At 37.1% G+C, this 23,418-nt stretch overlaps 1 long non-coding RNA gene across 1 annotated transcript in view; it reads left to right on the top strand.

The window, feature by feature from the left end:
- The first annotated feature begins 2,110 nt into the window (after positions 1-2,110).
- LOC123574031 (uncharacterized) overlaps positions 2,111-23,418 on the top strand; it is a 208,637-nt gene continuing 187,329 nt past the window's right edge. Inside the window, exon 1 of the long non-coding RNA XR_006698848.3 lies at positions 2,111-2,289. This is a non-coding gene — a long non-coding RNA (uncharacterized lncRNA). The remainder of the gene's footprint in view (positions 2,290-23,418) is intronic.

Below are 23,418 nucleotides of genomic sequence, written 5' to 3'. Positions count from 1 at the left end.
CCTGAAATGATATTTTTAAGTTATATCTTTTGTTACTTTCGTCCAAATCCTTCTCCACATTACAAGTGGCTTTTCCATTCATGGTTCCTTCTATGCTAGCCCATAGAAGGAACCTCTTTGTGCCTCAGTTTCTCCTTCTGAAAAAGGGGAAAACAATATTCATTTCAAAGAGTTGTAAAGTTTAAATGGGATAATAAATGTAAAATTATAAATTTGCCTACAACATTGAGGTATAAGATATGCCATATTATTTAATTTTTTAAAAATTCAGTGGAATCTGCCTCTAAGTTCCCATTTAATATGATGCGAAGTTACTAAATATGAACCATTAACTGGGACTCCTTTCTCTGTTTGGCAGTGTAAACACTGTCAGATACTGAGAAATATTCTCTGGCCTTTGGTCCATCCAGGTTGCAACTGAGATGCTCACTGTATGAGGCGACATGATCCATTCAAAGGCAGGTGGCTCCACTGCCTCTCTGCCAGGTAGAGCGTTGTCATCCTTTGCTGCAGAGCTCAAGTCTGTGGCGCACGAAGTTTCACTTCCTCAGCAAACACATTGGCCCACTCATCAAAAGTCCTGTTGCCTTCTGGGGTACTTCTACCCCAGGCTCTGACATTAGTGCAAACATCACCACTTATCTTTTCTCAAGACCATGGAGACTGCTATCCCTGGGTGAATCCCCCTCTTTCAACACAGTAACTCCCCTCCCACCCCATACTCCATCCCCTCCCTCTCAGGAACACGCAGCTACATTCCCCTCCCACACAAAAATCCAGATCAACATGTATTAAAGATACTTAACAACTTTTGTCTTGAGCCATGCAAATATAATACCTTTAAGAAACTCTGAGACCAGAAGCCTAGAATTTCTGGGAGGAGAGGTGGGCAAAGTGACCTTTCCATCCTCTGGGTGTCTCTGGCAGGGAATAGGTATAGAAATTATATACCTATTCTGGCAGGGAATTATATTCCCTATTCTGGCAGGGAATAGGTATAGAAATTAATAACTTGGATATTGTGTCTTGATATATAACACAGAGTGAGCAGGTAGATCAGGAACTGTTTCAGAAATTACCCTTACGTCATTGTCAGCCTAAACTCTCTCTCACACTGAAAACTGGCCCCACCCTCTAAAAATGACATGATAATCATTGACCCCTTTGCCAGAGCTCTCAGTAGAAGGAAGGAGCAGATCCTGAGTTTCAAAAGAGGTGAGAGGGAGCAAATTCTTTGTTTCTTAACTGCCACTGGCCTCTCTAAATGAACCCAGACCTGTCCTTGAGACCCCAACAAGTTAAAAGGGTAACTTAGGCTGCAGCTTTCAGAGCTAATGAAATTTCCAGATGAGAGGACTCAAAAGGTAGAGCCCTTCAAATAGCCAGGGCCCTGCACTAAACTTGAAGTTTGGGAATCAATGCGGAGCCCCTCCATGGGGCTGCCTCCAGGAATCCAAGCCCTTTAGATGGGAGCTGGCTCTTGGAATTTTGGGCATCAACAACTGCCCTTTGGTGACACTGTGCCCACTCCATACCAAGGTGCCAGCTCAGCCATGCACTTTGTTTACCCCAACATTGAGTGCGGGGTGTAGTTCTTGGTGATGGATAATCACCAAGGATTACCAGAGAGCCACATCCCTGTTGTGTTCTGTTATCTATGGCTCTTCCTCAAACACAACTCCAGGCAATGTGAATAATGCCCCCTGGAGTTGATCCTTCTGCCCCCACACTTGGGCCTTGAGTGTGGCAAAAAAGCACTAGAAAATTTTCTCTTGGAATAGGTCCTCATCTGCCCATCATCATTTAGCTGATAGACTTTCCTGCTTTTGAGGGCCTTCTTTATTTCCTATGTGGGAAAGAGTTAGGGAAGGGGAAGGGGAACCAGGGCTCGAAGCTAAGCTACAGTAAGAAATCCTTCTGGTAGTGTGCAAACATTTTGGGCAGATCTTTTAGCAGCCACCCTGTCAGTGCACACATCGTGTTGGACAGCCTCACCACACACCTGTGTGTCTTTGGAGATAAGCACAGATCTGGGAGTGAGGTATAACTTGTTAGGTTCCTCCTACCTGACTATCCTCAAGCTGGGACATTGTATTCCTTCTGCTTTCAGACTTGCACCAAAACATCAGATCTTCCTGGGTCTTGAGACAGCTGGTTTTCAGACTGCAACTACATCATCATCTCTCCTGGTTTCCAGACCTTCAGACTTAGACTGAAACTTACATCATCAGCTCTCTTGGTCTTCAGCTTGCTGACAGCAGACCTTAGGACTTGTTAGACTCCATAGTGGTAAGAACCAATGCCTTTTCATTTGTCTGTGTACCTATGAATCTATCTGTATATCTATCTATCTATCTATCTATCTACCTACCTACCTACCTACCTACCTATCTACCTACCTACCTACCTACCTACCTACCAACCTACCTACCTACCTACCTACCTCTGCATCTATATCTATACATGCTCTTGGTTATCTTTCTCTGTAAAACCCTGACTCTGATACAACCTCTTCTCCCTAGACTGCTTGAGGGTTTACCTCAAGAAGCGTCACAGCCTCTGTTATTGTGTCAGTTCTTGAAATGTGAATAAATGAGTCAGGGAAAGTGGGATGGGGAAGAGGCCTGGCTCACTTTAAACAATGTTTTGGATTCAAGGACATCATATCTGGTTTATCCAAAAGTACACTCTGTGAGCTTCTAGAAACTGTTGAGGACGCAAATTAAGACAGGAAAGCTCCAGACAGGCATTCTTGTGATATTATGGATCAGATGAGGGTATATATGGTGGCTGGGTGGATGTGGACCTTCCCAGAATGCACAATGTAGAGTGGGCAAGAGCCCATGAAGGGTGCATGGCCACTGTGATGCTCGTCTAATTGGTCTGCCCCATGTTCTTCCCCAAGTAACTGTTTTGGGTTGGGTGTTTTCAGTAACCCTCTTGTTTAGGTTATTCCTTGGGAACCTTGAGAAGTCATTTCGTGAATGTCTCACAGAATTTACTTATTATCTCCTCCTGGGTCAGCCCTGAGACCCTTCATTAGGATATCTTGAAACCATGCAGGAGGCCCTTGTCCTGGTCTTTTCTGTCTTGAAACTTGCTGAGTCCCTCATATGAAACTATGGTTGTGAGGAGACAGTCCAGTGAAACACTAGAAACTATGGTGGGGGAGGGGGCAGGTGTCAACTTTGATGGGAGAGGTTGTAATCCTAAGAGAGTGTGGCGTCAGGTGAAGAGGTAAGACCCAAAGACAAAGTAGGGTATGACTGGGGAATAGGGTCCAGTATCTGAGTGTGCTCTGGGGATGGAAAAGAAAAGACAGTGGTTTGGTAAAAGTTGCTACATGGACACTACAGGATCCAGTTTTGTACCAGACTCTGGTGGAAGAAAGATACCCACTGGTGATGGTGAAACAAAGGGAAATGAGAAAATGGGAGGGCCTGGTGGGAGGGTGGAGGCCAGAGGAAGGAATACCAAGTGAGTGATGCTCAGTGATCCCAAAGGTGACAGAGAAAGCACAGCATCTTTTCCTGCCTCCTCATAGAAGGACAGAACATCTGCTTCTGTGATTGCTCTATTACACCCTACAGAGCACAAATTTTGCTGTATCTGCCCCAGAAAACTACCACCAAAACAAAAAAAAGAAAAGAAAGGGCATCGATAGTAAAAATGTTGCACCGGTAGGAGTCAGGAGGCACAAAGTGGATCCAGAAGGAGAATGGGGACAGGAGGGCCTGGCGGGCCTGGCAAGGGTCACATACCCTAATATCCTGGACTTCATGAAACTTCTGTGATCCCTCACCCCAGAGCTGGTGTTCACATTCCCTTCCCTCTGGGTTCTCCTTCTCACGTCAACCCCAGACTGCACTGGGACACTGGAATTCCATGGGACAAGCTAGAAAGAGGGTTATCTGGGATAACAGAAGAGATTAATCACCTTTTGCAAAGAGAAAGGTGGTCTTATGCTACCTTAGCCCTTTGCAAACAAGTTATTTTAAATAGAGAAAATAGCTTGTGTTGCATCAGGTGCGGGTAGGAGTGAAGGTACTCTGTAGGAGGTTTGTAAAATGCTTCATTGGGAATAGATTTAAAATTAGGCCCTGAGATTTAAAATTAAGACCAGGAATTTAAGGTCCAAGGGTCAATAACATTAATAGTTAGGCTCACATAGGAAAAGTGCTTGTCATTTAAAAAGGGCTTTGATATACATTATCCCATGTGATCAACACAACTCAATGAGATTTGCAGAAAGGATGTCCTCTCAAAGGAGGAGTCTAAAACTTAGGGAAATTAACACTTTGTTCAAAGGGTTGACCTGGAAATTTTCTTTTCAAACTTAGCCAGAATCCTTTCCACTATATCTCACATCAACATTTAGTAGGAAAGACCCGCTGCCCAGCTCTATTGTTATTTAATTCCCATGGAGGGGCAGAGCATTAATTGGAGAAGTTTTCTAAATTCTGATATTCTTCCTTTGGGCCTTTCCTCTGAGGGCTCTGTTTTCCTCTAGAAACTGACATCCTCAGCAATTGTGGACCTGGGACCTCATGAAATAAGAGAGATTAAGGTTAACCCTGGGAGGCTGGCATTGAATAGCAGAATTTATCTTTTAAAGCTACGACTTTGTTCTTCTTGCTGTCTCTGCATTGATGCTGAAAGCAAAAAAAATTAGAGGGTGGATCCCATTTCTTACTCTCCTCTTTCTAAGCAAGCAGTAGACATTCATTATAAATGAATAATGTGACTTCCTATGTTGATTTAAAGATCTCTGTTCTTTCCTTTTGAAAGTGGATATAAATAATTTCTACTAATCCTTTTCTGAAAAACTCAAGTAATGATAGTTTTTCTGCATATGGTCGTAAATTGATATTTCAGTCAGTAATCCTCTGCTGAATGACAAGGACATAGGATCTCAAGTCTTCAGGGTTATATATGCTCCTTTCCATAGGATCCTCTTCCCTGAGGACGGACTAAGTCATATCTGATAGGAGCTTTTTAAAAGCTCAGTGTTTCCCTCTAGGTCAGTCCTAAAACAAGGGACAGGTTTGACCCAAAGACACATCAAATGGAAAGGTGGCTATGAGTAAGTGTTGAGGGTCTCTTCTCTTGGAGTAAGCCAGCCTGTAGCCCCAGAGTCACAATGTTTGGGATTTTATCCTGGAACTCTCTAACACACCCAGGTTGGTGGCATGTCTATGAGCTTTGATAGAAGCCCTAGTTTCCTCTCTGTCCCCTGTCCCTCATCAACCTGTTGCTCTAGACTGCTGATGTTCTAATCTTTCCTGAGAGTTCCAATTTCTTATTCTCTCTCTTCTAATAGAAGGCAAAGAAAAGGAACTGTGAATGTAGACATGTTTGGACACATGGGAAAAGGAAAAGAATCAACAAGGGTCAATCTCATTTGTCAGCTGGACCCAGGGTTTCCTTGCCTAACTGATGTCTCTGACTTTTTCAAATATTGATAAATATGGATTCCACTGAGTGTAATAACATGACACAAAGGAGATACTAACCTCATACAAAAAAAATAAAATATGGAACTCACTAAAGCACAAAAGAAACCAGTCAATGGTCTTCATCACTTTAAGTACACTGCTGCCTCTGGCAGCTGAGCGCAGAGAACGTGAGCTCCAGTCTGGAGTTCCAGGCAATTAACACAGAGGTAAAGAAGTCACACAGAATTATTGAGCACAGGGGAAGAAACAAAGAATGGACCACGCACCAACAGCCCCTCCACACCCACAGAGCTAAGCAGACCCCACTGCTGCACCTGGTCTCTAGACCCCTCTACTCTTATCCAGGCCTTCCTATTTTCCACCTGTAGGTTTTCTACACATCTGTATTCAAATCCTAGCTTGGTTGTGTACCCTGAATTGGTCACTTCATCACTGAGAGCTTTGCTTTCTTCCTTTATATAGTGGGATTGATAGTATTATGCTTGCACCAAGTTGAAGGGTAGCTTAAATAAAGCGATAGATAATGTCCTTTATAGATGAAACCTAAAGGGCTGTAAACACATTTTGGGGGATTCTCTTTTCTATATTCTCTTTTTTGCTAAACTCTTTTATCCTTGATCCTGATCTAGAGTAAATATTGATGAACCTTCCTTGCAAGAGAGGAACGTAAGAAACGTTGTATTTTCTTTTAATGTTTTCTTAGTGTTTGGTGCTCTCAATGATCTAGCTTGACTAGCCACAAAAGGCTTCTTTAACATGGTCAACACACAGAAAAGAGTCCTGGAGATACCGCCCAAGCTGGCTGTACTTCTAACTCTGCCACTCACTACTGACTGGCTGTGTGACCTTGAGCTCATCACCTCTGACTCTGACCTGCACAGTGTGGCTCACATCACTTCCCAGGAGATGCTGGAGGAAAGAGAACTCTGTAAACTGCTGTCAAAGGATGAGTGGGCCTTCTGACTAGGCAGTAGAGAAATGGAAAATCAATGAGATGAGAGACTCACGATGTGGTAGTTTGTTGACATTCATGGAGGCAGGGTATAGGACAGTTGCCCTTTGCTGAGATGATCCTCTTTCCAGCCTCTGCAAAGTTGCTGTACCTGTAGAACTTGCATCTCTGAGGCTGCAGTGAGGAGAGTGTGATGAATGAATTATCTGCCCATTTGTATATACTTCTTCCAACAAGCATTCGGATACATATGAGGATTTTCGGTAACATGATCAGACTTTTGCTTCAGATAAAACTTGGCGATGGAAGGAGATGAAGGATGATGGCAGGGACATTTCTAGCTTAGAAACTTATAGGATGATGATATCTTTGACCTACTTAGGGACTCCAAGGAGAGAAGCATGGTTAGACTTTGTCAACCCCGAAATGTGTTGCAATTGGGAAAATTACTTAACCTGTCTATGTCTGATTATGTTCCTTCTCATCAGTAAAACTTCCTATCCAGTGTTGCAGTCAAAGCGTCTATGTGCCAGTGCACAGTAGTCTCTTCTAGGGTCAAGGATAGATCCATGAGCTCTAGAAACAGAAGTCCAGAGAATAGAAATAAATGTAGCAATTACCATCAACTTTATTCAATTTTCAACAATCCTATCCTGTGGAGGATCAGGCCAGGAACACTGGTGTCACCAATGTTGCAGAGTCCCTCCAAAGATCCAAGGTGGTATTTCCAGTTTTCATCTATTTTTAAATGTATCTGATCATAAAGTGTATGAAACCAACACCCTATGATATAGATTTATAATTATTTTGTTCACACTTTCTAATAAGGACAATGAGCTTTAGAAATGTTAAGTGATTTACATAAGTTACCTGGTAGTGAAGTAAGGATTCAAAGTCAGGCTACAAGTTCAGTCTCCTCTAATCATATAATGCTACACGCAATGCTACCTTTTATGAAAATGAATTCATTTTATGAAAAATTAATGGGAGTAGCAGGCCTTGTTTCATTTTCCTTTGTAGTTACTCCCACATGGCAATTTTCTTGGGTTCTTCTGACTGAGAGACTGACTGCAGTAACATGGCCCAGTTTTTCCCAGAGTAGTTGAGGAGGGCTCCCAGTTCTCTGTTTTAGTTAAAATGAAACAATAGTATTGCTGTTCCTTCTTAACCCCAACTTCATTGCAGGAAGATTGTGTACAAAATTGTTGAGTACCTAGGTCTATTCGAAACCCAGTTTGATTACTTACTAACTTGGATAAGTCTCATGCCTTTAGACTGAGTACAACCGTACTTATCTCAGACAGTAGTTGTAAGCATCAATTACTAAAAAGTGTAAATTTCACCCCACTTCTACATATATGCTTTTCAGCAAAGCTGAAAAGAGCTAAGCTGACATGGAATTATAATTCGTTCTGTGAGTATGTTTATTTGTCTTTATTTTACCAAGCATTCCATGAAAAAGCTGCAAAAATAAGTATTCTATGACATTTAGGTTTATGCCACAATAAGATACCATCTCACACCAGTCGGAATGGCTGTTATTAAAAAGTGAAAAGTGCTGGCAAGGTTGCAGAGAAAAGAGAACACTTATACAATGCTGGTAGGAGTGTAAATTAGTTCAGCCATTGTAGAAAGTAGTATGGCAATTTCTCAAATAACTTAAAACTTAAAAACGAATTACCATTCAACCCAGCAATCCCATTGCTGGGTATATAGCCAAAGGAATACAAGTTATTCTGTTGTAAAAACACATGCATGCTTATGCTCATTGCAGCACTGTTTACAAGAGCAAAGACATGGATCAACCTAAATGCCCATAAACATTAGACTGGATAAAGAAAATGTGGTATATATACACCATGGAATACTATGCAGTCATAAAAAAAAAAAAGAATGACATCATGTCCTTTGCAGCAATATGGATGGAGCTGGAGGCCATTATCCTAGGCAAACTAACACAGGAACAGAAAACCAAATACTGCATGTTCTCGATTGTAAGTGGGAGCGAAACAATGAGAACACATGTATACTAGGAGGGGAACAACAGACACTGGGGCCTACTTGAGGGCGGAGGTTGGGAGGAGGAAGAGGATCAGAAAAAATACCTATTGGGTACTATGCTTATTATCTGGGTGATGAAATTATCTGTACACCAACCCCTCATGACACACAGTTTAGCTATATAACAAACCTGCGCATGTGCCCCTGAACCTACCATAAAAGTTAAAACAAAACAAAACAAAACAAAACAAAACTTAGCCAAGTGTGGTGGCATGCATCTGAGGTGGGAGAATCACTTGAGCCCACCAGGTCGAGGCTGCAATAAGCTCTGATTGCACCACTGCACTCCAGCCTGGATGAAAAAGTGAGACCCTATCTCTAAAAATATAAATGAATGAATGAATGAATGAATGAATGAATGAATGAATGAACATAGTAAAAAAAAATTAGGCTTATGCTGCTGATAACTAATGTTACCAATGTAAAGATGTGATAGTTTAAATTGAATTTAGAATAAAAGCAAAGCTGTCAGCTGACAGAAATATAGTGATTTAAGAAGGCAACATGCTTCCAGCTGGATAGTATACTAGAAAGTATGGTATTTAACTCATTTATTTTGCAAATAAGGACACTGAGTCCAGAGATGTGTACTGACTTGTATTTTGGAGTCATACTGCAAGTTAGTGAGAGGCAGCTCATAGGATAGTCTCCCCTGTGTGCCTGTTTAATTCTGCTCTTCAATTGCAGCTGCTGCGGAAGGTCTGTCTAGGGAAAAAGTTAGAGCTTTTGTAACCTGTACTCTCTTTGAAAGATTCAAGAAATCAAAATTGCCAAGTGAAGCCATGAAATAAATGTCTGATTTGAGTAAAATCTATTAATTTCATTTTCTTTTAGATTTTGCTTTTTGTGGGAGAGACATTTAATCTTTATCACATATCCAATGTCCCCCCACTGCCCCTGCTGCAGCCCGCTTGCACATAGGAAGGGCCGAGTGACTGGTGAGCTAATGGACTGGGAGTGGAAGGATCACGTATTACCTCTGGGCAGAGGCAGTGAAAAGTCCCCAGAGAGCCCTCCAGCTCCCTTCTGCTGCTACAGAGGTCTAGAAATCTCATGTTCTAGATATTGCTGCTTTATGATGTAGACAGACTCACATCACTGTTTGGCAGGCACCTCTCTGGAGAGCCACCTAACCCATGGAGACTGCGGAAACGAGAAATAAGACACTGAACTTTCAGTGTTTGGATATTGCTACTGAAGCTTCTAGCCTAACCTGGCCTACCTAATTTTATTTTTTCCCTGTTATAAAAGTTATGTGTATTCACTGAAGAAAAATCCAGGTATATATGAAATAACCATTCGGAATCCTACCACTAAGAAACTGTCATTTTAACAGTTTTGGTGAATGTTTGGACATAAACATGCATTTAATATAAAATATGCATATTATACACATGTAATATAAAACATAAAATATGACAGAAAATATACATGCTATATAATAAGAATTATGATAAAATTAACATATACTGAATACCCATTTTATTCATGCATTATACTAGGAGCCATACATGAATTATTTCTTTGAAATCTTACAAAAGTCCTGCAAATTTGAAAGTTTCTTAATACCATTTTATAGATAAGGAAACTGAATTTCAGAAAGGTTAAAATAGCATCCTAAGGGTTACACAGCTAGTCAGTGGTGCAGCCCAAACTGAAATTCATTCGTCTGGCTTCAAACTAGAGTGGATCTTAGTTACAAAACTTATATTGCTTCTAAACTGGGATTATATCATACATATAATTTCAGTCTTCTTCTTGCTCTTATTTTCCCCCTTAACTACATATATCTTTTTTTCAATGGCATAATTTGTTCTCTTACAACATTATTTTTAATATCTGTAATGCTATACTATTAAATAGTTAATTGGCTATTTGTCTATTTTTGAACTCAGATTGTTTCTAGTTTCTTTTTTTGCCATCATTAACAATGATGCTAAAGATATATTTGAACCTAAGTCTTTACATACATCTCTAATTGTTTTCTTAGGATAAATTCTGGTAAGTTGAATGTCTGTATTAAAAGGAGTATGTGTTTTTATCAGTTTCTTTAAATTACTGTCAAATTGCCCTGTATTGAGGTTCTTATCAATTTAAGTTCTATCAGTCCTACACAGCACAACCTCACTAACACTTTGATCTTTTATTTAAATTTTTATTTCTTTGGTTATTTTTTTGAAGTTGGACATTTTTCTAATGCTAATTGGCCAGCTATATTTCTCTATAAATTGCATACATATTCTTTACCCATTTTTTAGTTTAGGGGTTAAGATATATTTTAAAAATAAGTACTTGTGTGTCATGATGCTATGACAAGCTCCTCCAGGAGAATACAGATGTTGAAGCTACAATGTGTATCAAATTTCTTATGGCCATATAAACCACTCAGCTTTTTAATGTGTCAAATTATGATCTTTTAATTTTGTGGAAATCACAAAAGGACTCAGTTATGTTTGATTAGGCTTATGTTACAGAATCTTATTTCACTATATGACTGGCAAAAAATGCTTTGATTCACTGTTTTTTAAGAGTATAGAATACAGGCAATACCTTCATAAAGTACATGGTGGGGCTAAATGATAGAGATTACACCTCTAAAAGCAGTTTACAGCTTGGACAATAATAGAAAATTTAAGTTATGCTTCTCATGTAGCATATTCCTGTTAATTATAAAAAGTCCAAATGATTTAGTGAAATTGGGCAATTTAGGGTATATACAAGATATAACCAATGTCCAAATTTTGAAGGAAACCTTGGATAGACAAGTAATATACACAGTATTTATATAACATTTTACCTTTCCCACAATGGTATGGTCATTTTTATTGCAGTCCTCCATGTTATGTATAAGTATGTATATCTACACACACACACACACACACAAACACACACACAAAAAATAACAGCATAAATTTATTCAACAGTATCACCTCTCTTTGTTTGGCATAATGAAAGACCTTTTCGTTTAAAGGCCAGAGCTTTAAAATCAGACACACCCTTTTAAAGTCACTGTAAATATGTAGAAATGTATAGGCAGCTAGCCTTATTATTTTGGAAATAATAACAATTTGCACTGATTAGCTGTAAATCTCAGTTATTAATGTGGCCTCACATAAAAAACAAATTGTGTATTCTTTTTTGTATTGGCACTTGGCTTCCAGAACATATTCATCTAAGCAAAATGCATGCTATTTCAGCATTTCAACGGAAAAGTTGTTATTAGTTATAATCTCAGTTGAAGGAGTGACCTGAAACTCAATTTTATGCAGAAAAAGATGGGGTGGTTAAAATTGTTCAGCCCAACACATGATTGGTATATCTCTACTTGGTTAAAATATGTTGGGAAATCCTCCTGATATATCGGGTCTGATCAATTTAAAGGCCCTGTAATTAAGTTTGACTCCAAAGAAATGAGAAAGATAGGTGACATTTTGAGGTTGTAATTTAGACAAGGCTTTGGAATCACTTGGTTTAAAAATGTTATTCCTTTATCAATGCCTTAAAGCAATGTCCTTTTTTTCGAACATAAAAACACAAAAATACTCCTATTGACAATGAGAAAGAGCTTTCTATGATATCTCCTTCTTTTAAATGTTTACATTAAGTTTATAACTGTTAATTTGTGGTATATTTTTCACTTAGATTGCTCTTGCTTGTGAGTATAGGGAATATTTTTAAATGGTCTGGCTACGATGAAAGCACTCTTCTTTCTAAAGTACTACTGTTGATTCAGATATAACTTCTAGAAGGGAAAGAAATTGATATTATAAAATATGAATGTTAAGCCTTAGTTATATTGCATGTTTTAAGATAAACCAATACTATCATGTCCCAATTCAGTATATCAAACCAATTTAACATGTGATAGTGTATTTAAATTAAATTAAATTAAAACTTCTTGAGGGAGATGTGATGAACTTTGAGATGAACGAAATCTCCAGGTAGAACTTGTTTTGATACTGAGCTACTAATGCTTTGAAGAGCTAAGAGCCTATAATTAGTGAACTTTGGGTTCACTGAAAAAGATAAGTGAAAATCAGAACTCACAGAAAGAAGAGTGAGAAATTTCTATAATGACTATATTGAGGTAAATAACCTGTTTAGAAAACCTGGAAAGTTAAGTGTAAAATGAGGAAACAGGAAAAGCAAAGATGGAGAGAAAAGAACCTACCATACACACATCAACAAAGATGATTCAGGGAAGGAACTGAGGGAGGATGATGGTAGAGATCACAAAACACGAATGGCACTGGCTATTTAGCTATTGTTTTAATGAACATTTATACAGTGCCAGATGTGTATCAGGTGAGGGGATTTGTGTAGTGGATAAAGTGCGCCTCATGTTCTCTTCTTAGAGAATCTCATTGTCCCATAAGACAAATCAATGAACAGTTGAAGTACAGCATGATAAAAGTTACGATAGCAATGCATATGGACAAATAGAAGCACAGGAAAAGGACACCTGTCTCAGGCAGTGAGTGATGAAGTGAGTAGGCAAAAGCTGAGATAAATGTTGAAGAACCAGAACGATGTGATTAACTGAAGAAGAATGTGAATGATATTTTAGGCAAGTTGGAAAAGTGTGAACAGAGCCAAGATGTGAATGTGTACAGAATCTTCAAGGGTCCACAAATATTGCATCATGCTGATAGCACAAAATATACACAGACAATCCCCATCTTACAATGGTTAGACATGATTTTTTAATTTTTACAATGGTGCAAAAGCAATGCACATTCAGTAGAAACCATATTTTGAATTTTGATCTTTTCCTGGGCTAGTAATATGCAGTACTATAGTCTTTCTGGATGCTGGGGAGTGACAGCGAGCCACAGGTCCCAGCCAGGCACATGATCATGAGGGTAATGACCAGGAGATATACAATACTTTTATAAAATAAGCATTGTGTGAGATGATTTTGCCCAACTGTAAACTATTCTAAATGTTCTGAACAGTTTTAAGATAGGCTGGACTAAGCTACAAAGTTCCATAGCTTAGGTACATTAAATGCATTTTTGAATTACAATATTTTCAACTTAACAAGGGTTTATCAGGAGATATAACCCCACCTCTGTTAGTCCATTTGCTTTGTTATAACAAAATAATTGAGGCTGGGTGATGTATAAAGAAAAGAGGTTTATCTTGACTCACACTTATGCAGGCTATACAAGAAGCTTAGTGCTGGCATATGTTTCTGGTGAAGGCCTCAAGAAGCTTACAATCACGGCCAAAGGTGAGAGAAGCCTGTGTGTCACATGATGAGAGAGGGAGCAATAAAGAGAAGGGAGGAAGTGTCAGGCTCTTTTAAACAACCAGATCTCATGTGAACTTACAGAGTGAGAATTCATTATCATAAGGACAGCACCAATCCATTCATGAGGGATCCGCCTCCATTATTCAATACCTGTCACTAGGCCCCACCTCCAACATTGGGGATCACATTTCAACATGAGATTTGGAGGGGACACACACCCAAACCAGATCACCATCTTAGGTCAAGGAGCATTTGTATAGGAAAGTGGGGAGAAAAATAACGGGAAAAATGTATTCCATGGTGGTACCTATCCTGAAAGTAATACCAAAACTTGGAATGATGTAAGAGAATGATGCAATCAATTTATACTTCAGGAAAATAATTTTTTGTGGCAGTATGGATAATGGATTTGGGATAGAGGGAAAGAAGACTAGGAGAAGGGAAAATTCATAAGAAATCCAGGTAAAAAAGAGGAGGGTCTAAAGCAAGGCAAAGGCAGGGATAGTACAGAAGGAAAATAAATTGTAAGATATTATGAAGGTAGAATTGACATAATGTTGAAATGCAATCGCGGAAAGTGAGAAATATAAAATGACCTTTAGGCATCTTGGAAAACTGGAAATACGTTATGAACTGAATGTTTGTGTCTTTCCAAAATTTATATGCTAAAAATCCTAACCTGCAATGTAAGGTATTAGGAAGCAGGGCTTCTGGGAGGTAATTAGGTCATGAGTATGGAGCCCTTATGAATGAGATTAGTGCCATGATTAAAACAAACCTGAAAACGCCTAGCCCCCCTTTAACCTATGAGGGCACAGCCACTGGGAGAGGGTAGTCACCAGAACTCAATCATGCTGGCACCCTGAGTTCACACTTCCAGCCTCCAGAAGAGTGAGAACTAAATGTTTATTGTTGATTAGCCACCCAGATTGGCATTTTGGTATAGCAGCCCAGAGTGGCTAAGACAGAATATGATGGTATAAGTCACCAGAGTAGAAAGTAAAGTTAGTGAGTTCTAGAGGGGTCATGTTATATTTTTCTGGACAAGTTTTGTGTGAAATGTTTTCTAAGTAGTGTTTACTAGGCAGCGGTTGTATGGGCCAACACCTTGAGTGTGATGCTGAACTGGAGATATAGATTGAAAATTATCATATTGTGTGTCAGACCAACCAATATGCTTTTCCTGATTGAATAAAAGAGAAGAAAACTAAAGATAAAATAATTGCAATGCAGAATCAGGAAAAGGAAAAAGGAGCTCATGGACTTTAATAACAAGAATCTGGAGAGAGAGGAGGAGAACCAGAGAGAGTGATGCTATTAGAAACTCATAGTAGGATAACTTCCAGGTGTGGCTGGTCAACTCTTGAATGCTGAAAATGACTGAAAAGTATTCATTGGGCTTTGCAAATCAGAGATCACTGATGACCACAGGAAGCATGTATTTACTGAAGAGGTAGAGTCAACAGCAGAATTTGAGCACTTACTGAGCAAAAGAGAGAAATTAGGAACAGCAGCATGGGGAGGGGGAAGCCCGGAGGATGGTAGGGGGTTGAAGTAGCTCTCTTTTCAGCTGATTGATAATATGCAGTTTCAAACTGTAGCAAAAGAGAGGCACTGTTCTAGGTAGAAGAAGTCACTGTTTCTTATAATGAGTTGATAAATAGGAGAGAAACTTAATCTAGTTGATAGAAATCAAGATAACTAATAGGAACAGTTTTCCCCAAGATTAGAACCTAGAGGCTAGCCTGAAAATTCAAACTGGAAGTAACAAAGGATATTGTCACATAATTATAACAGATGCAGCTTACTAAGACTTCCATGGGTCAGCCACTCTAGTAAATGCTTTGCCAAAATAGGTTTTTGTTTTAATCTTCTTGACTCCACTTAATAGATATTACCATCTATACGTTTTTGTTGAGAAAATTGAAGCTCATAAAAGTTAAATGAGTAACCCAAATTCACAAATACGCAAAGTATCGTAATCAACATTCCAAAACAACCTCTGTGTCTCCAAAGCCTACACTCTTGTACAGTATTCTATTTTAACTGGAAAGAACTACCAAGTCTATAAGCTTCGGACTAGCTAATTCACTAATAAGATGGTATCTATTTTTACTTCAAATTCATCTAATTCTAATTTTTAAGATATTGTCACGCTATAGTGAAGATTACCTCCGACTGTGAGTATGATAAACAGACTGAGGGAAGAAGACTCAGTGGAGGTAAAAAGAATTTGAGAAAAAGCTATACACCTAAAAATATAAACTTTATATCTAAATCTCCCCCGCCACCTTTAAAACCTTCCAGAAGTCAGTGGAATAAACGCTGAGCTCAGTGGGCTTTATGTTTAGATAGTGCCCTTGCAGACTGCTCCAGTTTGCTGAAAGCCTTCTTTATTTAGAAATTTCACAATTTCAAGCTCTTTTCCCAGCAACATTCTCCTTATAATCCCCAAATAATTACTTCATGTGGTTCACCATGTAGCTACTATTTTTCCATTCTGATTTTCTTTGAAAGTAAAAGGTGATATCTTTGTTAGTTGTCAAGGGGAAATTTTGCAGTGACATATATATATATACACACAGATAAAAACATGAGAACGCACATACCCACATGCACATAGATGTGCTACTGCATGGGAAGCTAGTGGTAGTTTTCAAGTACATTTTAATCTTTGTAAAATTAGATCATCAAATTGCCCTAGAATTAGAATTCCTGAACTATCTTCTTTGCAATCAGATTTAGTTAACATTTTCTCTTAATGGAGAAAGAAATTAGTAACTGGATAATTCTTAATAAATTTTTGAACTAAAAGGTTTTCTATATTAATTCCTTTTAAGAAATTCAGCCTCAAGAACAAAAATTAATGCCAAATTATTTTTAAAGGTAAAACATATGGATCGTTGAATCAATATCAGAACTACTACAGAGCCCATAATTTTTTTCTCTTTTCCCTGACACAGCAGCAAATAAGGTCAGGTCACAGCATCTCACCTTCCAATCTAGCAGGTCTATAGTCAACAAGATTATTTTAACCACAGTCTTAAGAACCAGCAATCAAAATGACGAATCTTCACATTATTTGACGATGTTTACAAGTGATTCAGACATTTCTTGTTAACACTGGGAGGCCACCATGTGTTCTAGACACTGTTTGTGAATCTGTCCACCTGATTAGTTTGTGTTCCCTGTAATAACCCTGATAGCACTGAACATATGTTATGGGCAAGAGCTGTCAAGCAAAAAAACCAAGTTAATGCCATCTATCTCTGTCACCTTTAATACGAACACTTATTTGGTTACTGAAGAAGGCAGTGAAAGATTTGGATTACTTTACTTTTAATATTTTCACATGCAATAAAAATAGTCTGATGAATCTGAGATGACTAGAAAGAAATGATAAAAAATGACCACTCATTTTACTCAATTTAAATTCATAGCCCAGAACACTATGGCTAATAATTAGCTGTAGTTAATGAAACAAGGCACATGTAATTGACAAGACTGTACCAGAAAGGCACACTCTATCATTTTCAGATACAGTACATTGCATATGCCAGAATTTTATAAAAAGGAGAAAGCTGGAAGTAGCAGAATCCACAAAAGAAAAAGGCATTAAAAAATCTTCCTTTTTAGAAACATACAGTAGCTTCTAAAGATTATGATTTTTAAATGTGCATGACGTTTTTATAAATGTGTTTAAACAAGTGTTTACCTAAGCAAAATTATTCTCCAGTAGTTTTTGCTAAAAGTTCTCCATTAACTATGTGTTTTATCTTTGGATTTTACAATCTGACAAAAAAAAAAATTCCAGACTAACATGTTGTGTGAGCAGGTTTACTCAAGCAAAACTGCTACAGTCACCTGGGGCTGCTGAGTTCTCCGGACAGCTGGTTTGTTGTAAATCAATTACAGTCATTTCCTAAGGATTGTAAATCATACTTTAAGAATGTGCTTTTATGTGTCTTAATTTAACTTTGGTAAAATTCCACTGGATTATGGAAACAGTGTAGGGTTTTATTACGAGCATAAGATGAGCCTTATTAAAGGACTGGGATATTTATTATTCAAGTCATGTCTACACTTCATTAGAAGCTGTATTATGAATAACTTACTCACATTCAGCACTGATTTTATAACATCTGAAACCAAGCATCAATACCAAGCACAAATGAGAGGAATACATTTCTCCAATCCTTAAGTCTCCTGAAGAAACAAACTCATATGACGAGTAGATGAATTATTTAAAAAATGATTTTGGATAATGCCGTAACACTCAACCTCCCAAAACATTCTGTATTAAATGTGTTGGTTTCCTTAAAGACATATTTTAAAGTGCCACATCTGTCTTGAATATGGTATGCTAAAAAATTGGGATAATAAAATAGGGCTCTTAATATTTCAGAAAGTTTGAAAATGATAGCACAGATATCCAACCCCAACCTATATTGCAGCACTTTTTGTAAACAGGAAAAAGGACAAACTAAAAATTGATATGTTATTACAAAAATACCGACACAGTCTTCACTATGTACAAAAGAGCATAGACACTTATGTTCAGAGAAACCCTGGAGAACCTTTTGATTTTACAACCTGACAGGGGTGTAAGAGGCAGAATGTTGAACAAAGAAATTACAGAGTACTCAGGGTCAGTAGTCATCTGCTTCACAGAGTTAAGCGCCAATATTTACAAAGAATCTCTGTTCCCTTCTTTCTCTTTAATCTATTGTCTTTTTGTAGCAAGGAATGTCTGAAAGGATGCCTGTTAAAGCAAATGAAATGTTCTTTTAGCTAGCATCCTTGACCTAAATTTCTTATCAAACCATCTTCATAAAGGTGTTATTGCTGTTTGGTGGTCATTTTAATTGTACATCTTGTTCCAGGGCAAGATACATGCAAAATAATTCTCTTTTAGGCTTCATTAGTGTGTCTTTTTTATTTTTTTTATTTTTTGAGACGGAGTCTCTCTCTGTCGCCCAGGCTGGAGTGCAGTGGCACAATCTCGGCTCACTGCAAATTCTGCTTCCCGGGTTCATAGCATTCTCCTGCCTCCGCCTCCTGAGTAGCTGGGACTACAGGCGCACGCCGCCACACCCGGCTAATTTTTTGTATTTTTAGAAGAGATGGGGTTTCACCGATCAGTGTGTCTTTTAAAAATAACTCCAGAAACTGATTATTTATTATAGACTTAAAGATTATAGTTAATGAATCCCATCATATGCCAAGAGAATTTTATAGGTCAACACACCTAGGCAATCAATCTGACATTATTACATTTATAAACATAAAAATAAAATGCTGTGCAATTAGATTTACATGTTAAGCATAAAAGTAACATATTGAAATAAAATGTTGCAAATTTGTATGATTTTAAAATATTTTTAAAATTACAAGCTCTATAGATGTATTTTTTTTTCCATTACCTGAGCTAAACTTTGTTCATATTCCAAATATATTTTAATGTCAACAATGAACAAGTGATAGTAACCTCACGAGCCTGTTCAATTTCCTTTGATCCAAGGATAAAGGGCTTGAGAAACTTGAATTCATGATTTTTCATGATCCATGGGAAGCCAAAGATAGCAGTAGAGCAGTTTCAAATCCTCTTTAAAAGCAAGATATACCCATAGAAGCTATTCTCTAATAGTAATTTAGGGACTTTTGCTAGGTCCATTTATTCTTTTGGGTTATTAAGAAATCAATTGGTAAGTAGCCACTGTAGTACAATAAAATTTTCTTTTACAACATTTTGTTAAATGTCAACATTTATATTAGTCTTCATCATTATGATCTTTCTCTTTCAGTACAAAACTGTCAGAGAATTAATTATCAAAGAGCTTAATTTCATTCTTGGACCACAAATTCAAAGAACTGATCGTACTAACTCTGGAGGCAAAAATACTTAAAAATAGGATATTTTCTACATTGTTCAGTAATGCTTAAATGTTTAAACTCTTTAGTGTTCTATAGTCTTATATACATATAATATATGCTATTATATAGACATGTATCTATAATGCATATTATATATTATGACATATAATATACATCCTAAACATATTTTAAATACAAAGGGATTACATGGAATAATATGATTAAGAAATTTTAATTTTAAGAAATTTAATCTTTCCACAATCAAGATTAAAACTATTAATGTATGTAGGATGTGGATTGGATAAACAATATTGGATTGTGTTTAATGTTACCAATAATTCCTTAACTTGCATTAGTGCCCTTTGTCAGAAATGTACCCAAACCGGTCCTTGGCATGAGGACATAAATCTTTTCATAACTATTGGCTCCTTGCCCCCAAATACACACAATTGTTTACCCATCATAATAGTATTAACTTCCATTTGTGAATTTTAGTCCTCACATCTATGTTAATATTTATTGCTGCTTTGGGTTTATTTCCTTCTTTAATTCTCTATGTTACTTTATAAGTGAGGCTTATTTTTGGCCCATTATTTAATCACTTTATATCGGTACTTGTATTAAATTTTCTGTCTAGTTGAACCCCTCTTGGCTTTAAGATAGCACTAACTCTGCTAACCTATTTTTTGTTTTTTGGCATGCTTGTTCTTAGCAATCTTTTTACGTATATTTTTGTCTGCCTCTTGATTTTGTAAGTCTGAAAGTCTGAGCACATTTCTTTTTTCCAAGTATTACATTTGGGTGCTGGACTTCTGAGACTTCCAGAAGTCTGTGAATTTCTGTTTTGCTTTTCAGTTTTCTTGTAGAACTAAATACATAAAAAATCAGGAATAAGTCTCAGTAGCCCACAGAAAGGAAGGGATAGAAGGGCCGCAAAGTTCCTCTTCAAACAAAAGATGTGACTTAAAGTGCATGAGGTCAAGAAAATGTATCGTAAAATATTTTCAGCCATGTCTCCTTGAATTACCATATGGTTTTTTAAAAACATAGAAATATGATGAACACAGGAAAAAGATAACTAAAATAAAGCCTATTGCATAATATTCATGAGCATCAGAAGTAATGTTACTGAATGATCAGCTGTGGGGAATTACATAAGAAGTTGGCTACCTAGGTATAAACTCCATGTGCTTTCATTTACTCTGCTACCTATATATGGCAAAATGGATAGCATTCCAGTAATGGGACTCTAGTCATGCAAAGCAGAGCTGGAGTTTTTCTTTCTCCAAAATATGTACTTCATCGATTTTTGTAAATTCTATAAAATGTACATGATAAATATTTTTCAAGAAAACAAAACAAAATGAAAAATAGTAATCTTTCTATGGTTAACATCTGTTCCCTTGAGGCAAACGTTAATACAACAGGTTCTCTTTAGTTCTTTGTGCTTACCATTATTTGCTTTGTATAATGTCTACATATGCCTCTATTTCTTGATTTATCTGCCCTGGAAAATATACATTACCTCTCCTTTGGAAATAACAAAAAAATTAACTTACACGACTTCCTGTATTTCCCTCATTCTTCAACTTCTGACTTGTTTATATAGCTTTTACTTTCTTCAATTGACTTGCTTTTTATTAAGCCATATGCTAATGCTTGATTTATTGGCAGTATTTATGAACTTTCTTGCTATGAAATATGAGAGAATTAAAATACTACCCACTCTTGAATTTCTCCTCTGTATACTATGTGCACTTTTTGAAAATTTCATTATCACTTTAAAAATCATCAAGTCTTCTTACATTAAATTCTGTTTGTATATAATATGAACATTGCAAACTTTATTTAACATTTTTTTTTAAGTTGAAAACTAATATGGGCCAGGTGCGGTGGCTTACGCCTGTAATTCTACCACTTTAGGAGGCCAAGGCAGGTGGATCACCTGAGGTCAGGAGTTTGAGACCAGCCTGGCCAACATGGCAAAACCCCATCTCTGCTAAAAATACAAAAATTAGCTGGCGTGGTGGAAGGCTCCTGTAATCCCAGCTACTTGGGAGGTTGAGGCAGGAGAATAGTTTGAACCCATGGGGTGGAGGTTGCAGTTAGCCAAGATCACGCCCCTTTACTTCAGCCTGGGTGAAAGAGCAAAACTCTGTCTCAAAAAAAAAAAAAAAAAGAATGAATATGTACATTTATAATGTTATATGGAAGTATTACGCATTTTGCTTTAAGTTATGCAGAAGGTAGAATAATTCTGTGCTATTTCAATTTCACCAAGGGTATTCCTACCATGCGTTCAAGTCCATTGGATATTCCTCTAGTTAACTTCTAACTTCCTTCACGTTTGCTGAATTCTTAATTGCTATCATAATTTGTATTCCATGTTATCCTCAATTTTATATTATTTTCATTTGCAGAAATATGTTAGGAATACAGTTAACAGCAAATGAGAAAAAAAGTTATTAATTGTATATTAACCACATAGGGATATATCCATCTTTTTCATTAAAAATGTAGAATTTGGGGTGTATCTAGTAGTGGAATTACTGGATCATGTGGCAGTGTTATGTTTAACTTTCTGAGAAAGTCGAAGTCAAACTGTTTTTCATAGTAGCTGTACCATTTTTACATTCCCACTAGTGGTGCCTGAGGGTTCCAATTTCTCCACATCCTTGCCAATATTTGTTATTTTTTATTTTAAATTATGACCTAGTGAGTATGAAGTGACATTTCATTGTGGTTTTGACTTTCATGTGCTTGTTGACCATTAGTTTCTTGTTTGCAGAAATGTTTATTCAAGTCCTTTCCTCATTTTTAAATTTGGCTGATTGGTTTTTGTTGTGGTTTTGCTAGTTCTGCAGTTTTAAATCTTACTTTTAGGTTTTAAATCCACATTGAATTAATTTTTGTGTGTGATGTGAGGTAGGGGTAGAAAGTCATTCTTTTGCATATAGATATACAATATCACTTATTGAAAAGACTTTTTCTCCCCTTTGAATTGTCTTGGCAGTCTAGTTGAAAAATCAGTGATTATAAATGTTAGGCTTTATTTCTGGAATTTCAATTTTATTGTATTGATCTATATGGCTAACTATACGCCAGTATCACACTCTCTTGATTAGCGTAGCTTTGCAGTAAGTTTGGAAATCAGGACATGTGAACACACAAATTTAGCTCTTCTTTTTAAAGATATCTCTGGGTCCTTGTATTTCCAAATACATTTAATAATAAGCCTGTCAATTTCCTCATTTTATTTGACCACAATTTTTTTCCTGTTTTATTTTATTTATTTATTTCATTTATTTGCTTTCTCTTTCTGGAATCTCAGACAGACTCTTTATGGCGAACTAATTAATGTTAAATGTCTGCTGACATTTTCCTTCTCGTATTCTCTACCCCTTTACTGTTTTTTCCATGTTTTGGAAAAATCTTTTCTCTTAGTGTTTCAAGTTTCTCTTTCACCCTTCTACTTTTTCTATTACAGTATTAAATACCATACAATTTTCAAAATTATTGCAGTGAAAATTTTAATTTATTAGATTTATGATTGGTTCTCTTGCTTTTAGCATATAGGTTTATACGTTCTGTTAATTGTCCCCTCAACCAGGAATTTCTTTGCTAGTTTAACTTGGTGTCTTTCTTTTGTAGTGATTTTTTAGACCTTTTGTGTAAAAATTTGGTGATTCTTTTTTTGGGAGCTGAGAGTTTCATATTTTTATTACTCCTATACTATTCTCTGTGGATGTAGCATCTAAGGATAGGATCTAGCCTCTGTTCATTTTTCTGGAAAAGTATTTGGTTGTTTGTGCCATTGTTTT

The sequence above is a fragment of the Macaca fascicularis genome, chromosome 6 (assembly GCF_037993035.2).
Source record: "Macaca fascicularis isolate 582-1 chromosome 6, T2T-MFA8v1.1".
Lineage (NCBI taxonomy): Eukaryota > Metazoa > Chordata > Mammalia > Primates > Cercopithecidae > Macaca > Macaca fascicularis.
This window is presented reverse-complemented; position numbering and strand designations above follow the sequence as displayed.